The following is a 4,455-nucleotide window of genomic DNA, read 5'->3' as shown; positions in this document are numbered from 1 at the left end:
TGTAGTGATGTGAGAAAGGTAACACAAGCTTCCTGTCTGGTTCCATTCCCCCAATAGTAACTGGGTCATTATTGGAGTGTGGTGGTAATGCTGTCCCTGGACTTTGGCACCATGAAAAGACTAATAATGCATTACAATACTATGCTGACATATGGGATGGTTTTAAGGTCGTACCATGGATTGTTTAGATCATTTATTTAGAATTTTAGGACATTAGGTATAAACATGATTAAAAAGGATTTGATAAAATACAGAATTAGGCCTTTACTACTATATCCCATAGAAACACATTGAATGAAACGTTCATTAAAATACTAATGGTGAAAACTGATCAACACGTCATTAATATCTGATACATTTAGTATTTTATTAGGATCCCCAGCGGCTACTCTTCCTGGGGTCAAACAGGAAACACTAAAAATACATAATATACATACAAGCTCTACATTTATCATTGAACAAAGGTTATTTAGTAATATAAAATAATCCACCCAAACTAATCACACCATCTTTTCTGATATACACAGAGTAGAAAACATCAGAAAAACCTTCCTAATATTGAGTTGCACCCCCCTTTGTCCTCAGAACAGCCTCAAATCGTCACGGCATAGACTGTCAAAGGTGTTGAGTGTTCCACAGGGACGCTGACCCATGTTGACTCCAATGCGTCCCACAATTGTGTCAAGTTGGCTGGGAGTGGATCTACTCTGAATAGCTCGTTTCATCTCCTCCCACAGATGCACAATTACAGTGAATTCAGTGAGCTGTTCTTGGAACCATTCCTGGACAAGTCTTGTGGCATAATACTGCTGAAGAAAACAACTTGCAGATGGATAAACTGCTGCCATGAAGGGAGGCACCTGATTGGCAATGATGTTTAGATCATCTGTTGCATTCAAATGTTGCTCATCTTTTATCAAGAGGCCCAATGTGTGCCCTGAAAACACACCCCAACGCCTTCACACCACCAGCCTGCAATGCTGACACACGGCATGGATGCATGCAGTGGTGTAAAGTACTTAGTTTTTACCTAAGTCGTTTTTTGGGGGTATCTGTACTTTACTCTTTATATTTGACAACTTTTACTCCCCAAAAATTCCTAAAGAAAATGTACTTTTTACTCCATACATTTTCCCTGACACCCAAAAGTACTCATTACATGTTTTTATGATTAGCATGACAGAAAATAGTCAAATTCATGCACTTATCAAGATAACATCCCTGGTCCTCCCCACGGCCTCTGATCTGGCGCACTCACTAAACACAAATGCTCCGTTTGTAAATGGTGCTGGAGTGTGCCCCTGGCTATCTGCAATATATAAAAACAACACAATTGTGTCGTCTGGTTCACTTAAAAAGCTCAAGGATCGTACCCATTTTTTTGGGTGACATTTTCACCTAAAATGACATACGCAAATCTAACTGCCTGTAGCTCAGCACCTGAAGCAAATACATGCATATTCTTGAGACCGTTTAAAAGGAAACAATTTGAAGTTTGTGGAAATGTGAAATTAATGTAGGAGAATAACACATTAGATCTGGTAAAAGATAATACAAGCAAAAAAACCTGTGTTTTTATTTTCTATCATCTTTGAAAAGCAAGAGAAAGGCCATACTTTCAGAAAGGAGTCTAGATGTAATTTAGATGTTGGCCACCAGATGGCAGCAGTGTGTGTGCACAGTTTGACTGATGCAGTGAAGAATTACATTACTGGACTGTATCAAGTCTGCCAGGAATTTGCCCAAATGTGCCGAATTGGTCATTTAAGTACATTACTATAGAGAACATATACAAATGCTATGGTATTAAATAAATTAAGTTTACACACTCCCAGGAATGTCATACATGACGGATCATTAGCTTATACACTAACCTTCACACATCTTGATGGCTGGGTGGGGTGGGTGTGGAGCCAGAGACAGCAGGGGTTAAAAATGTAGAACCCAGTTCCTACAGTTGAACATGAAAATGTATTTTATCAAACGAATCTATGCTACATTTTATCTGTGGGACCCTCAGGATGACATATCAGAGCAAGATTACTGAATGTAAGTACATTATTTACCTTCAGAGGTGAATATATCAAACCAGTCGCCGTGATAAGTTATTTTATTGTCGTGCACTCTCCTCAAACAATAGCATGGTATTTTTTTCACTGTAACAGCTACTGTTAAATTGGTGACCGCAGTTAGATAGTTGGCTGTTGGATTCAACGTCATTCTAGTCACATTAGCGCACGTTAGCAACAACCGTCCCGGTTTAGGGACACCCAGAGGTTAATTTAAGGAATTTGAAATGATTCATACTTCTACTTTTGATACAACCAAATAATTTCAACTTTTTACACAAGTAGTATTTTACTTGGTGACTTTCACTTGAGTTACTCTTGCCACATTACAAGTGGTAAGTCTTCTCTCCTTTATGTTTAGCTTGGTGTCTTTTCAACTGGCCCATTTGAGAGAAACTCTTTCCACAATCAGAGCAGGAGTAAGGCTTCACTCCTGTATGTATACGTTCATGTCTTTTTAAGTTGCCCAGTAGAGAGAAACTCTTTCCACAGTCAGAGCAGGAGTAAGGCTTCTCTCCTGTGTGTGTTCTCTGATGAACTTTTAGATCAGTTGATGTAATGAAGCATTTCACACAGTTAGAGCAGGCATAAGTATTCACTCCTGTATGTATATGTTCGTGTCTTTTTAAGTGGCCCAGTTGAGAGAAACTCACCCCACAACCAGAGCAGGAGTAAGGCTTCCCACCTGTGTGTGTTCTCTGATGAACTTTTAGCTGAGCTGATGTTGTGAAGCATTTTACACAGTCAGAGCAGGGGTAAGGCTTCACTACTGTATGTATAAGTTCATGTTTTTTTAAGTGGCTCAGTCGAGAAAAACTCCTTCCACAGTCAGGGCAGGAGTAAGGCTTCTCTCCTGTATGTATAAGTTCATGCTTTTTTAAGAGGTCCAGTCGAGAAAAACTCTTCCCACAGTCAGAGCAGAAGCAAGGCTTCTCTCCTGTATGTATATGTTCATGTCTTTTTAAGTGGCCCAGTCGAGAGAAACTCACCCCACAACCAGAGCAGGAATAAGGCTTTTCTCCCGTGTGTGTTCTCTGATGAACTTTTAGCTCAGTTGACGTTGTGAAGCATTTTCCACAGTCAGCGCAGGAATAAAGATTTTCTCCTGCGTGTATTTTTAAGTGTATTTTTAGCTTTGATAGAATTGGGAAAATCTCCTCACAATGTGGGCAGTGGTGAGACCTCTTAGCTATGTGATCTTCCTGCTGTTGCTCTCTGGATGTAGAGAATGTCTCAACGTGGTCTCCTGTGTGAACAACATCAGAATGAACCAGTCAGTTGGTGTGATATACATGTCAATCAAATCAATATTATGAAGCCCTTTTTACATCAGCAGTTGTCAGAAAGTACTTCACAGAAACCCAGCCCAAAATCCCCAAAGAGCAAGCAATGCAGATGTAGAAGCAGCGGCCAGGAAAAACTCCCTAGAAAGCAGGAACCTTGGAGGAAAGTTAGAGAGGAACCAGGCCCAAAGGGGTGACCGGTCCTTTTCTGTCTGTACCGGGTGACATATGTATTCATGTCAGTAGCCTGTACAATACAGGGGAATAAAACTATTCTAAAAGTGGGTAAGAGATGAAAGCTAAAAAGGGGCTTGTCATCCTCTACTCACTATAACAAGGGTTAGTAACGACACAGACTCATTTCATATCATCCTCTACTCACTATCACAAGGGTTAGTAACTACACAGACTAATTTCATAGAACTTTAAAACACAGGCAGTTTGTCAACTTCACTTCTTTATTCTACTCCCTGAACACTCCAGATAGCCCAGTGAATAAAACAAATGCTGACAATACTGGTGTCAACCCATGCAAGTGTCATTAGCATGAAATAACAGCTACCTTTTCATTGAAACAGTTCTACTGCAACCTTTCATGCACAGTGGGAAGTTGGAACGAACAACAAACTTAGTTAGATAGAACCTGCTCTTACCATGAGAAACAGATTTCCCAATCTTCTCCGACTCTTCTTCATCTTTAATGTTGACATTCAGCTCCAGTGTTTGACTGCAGTCTTCCAGCTTCACTGATGCCATCTCTGGATCCTGCAGAGAAAACTGGGCTCCATTGTCACAATCAGGACCCAGTGACTGTAGGTTTGGACTCAGTGTGGAATGAGAGAGGCAGGCTGGGTTTGTCCTCACTGTTGATGTTACCGGCCTCAGACATAATTCTAGTCGTCCTGTAGTAACAATGACAAACAGACACAAAGTTGTCTTGACAGTTCCGGCACTTTCTTTACTCTCTATTAAATATTTTTCTTCTTGTTCAATTATCTAATTCAGTGCTTGACTTGGACTGAAATAGGTGCCTGTACTGTTTTTTCAAAAGTTATTGCCTTGACAGTTCTGGCACTTTCTTTATTCTCTAAAAATATGGTTTA

At 40.2% G+C, this 4,455-nt stretch overlaps 1 long non-coding RNA gene across 1 annotated transcript; it reads right to left on the bottom strand.

Annotated features, from left to right (window-relative positions):
• Positions 1-178: 178 nt before the first annotated feature.
• LOC135567282 (uncharacterized) lies at positions 179-4,449 on the bottom strand. Its single transcript, XR_010462315.1, has 2 exons — positions 4,006-4,449; positions 179-3,315 (listed from the first exon to the last, which is right to left on the bottom strand). It is a non-coding gene; the product is annotated as an uncharacterized LOC135567282 (long non-coding RNA).
• Between the last annotated feature and the right edge of the window lie 6 nt (positions 4,450-4,455).

Source organism: Oncorhynchus nerka, unplaced genomic scaffold (genome assembly GCF_034236695.1).
Source record: "Oncorhynchus nerka isolate Pitt River unplaced genomic scaffold, Oner_Uvic_2.0 unplaced_scaffold_2296, whole genome shotgun sequence".
NCBI lineage: Eukaryota > Metazoa > Chordata > Actinopteri > Salmoniformes > Salmonidae > Oncorhynchus > Oncorhynchus nerka.
Note: the sequence above shows the minus strand (reverse complement) of the source record. Positions and strands in the feature narration are given on the sequence as shown.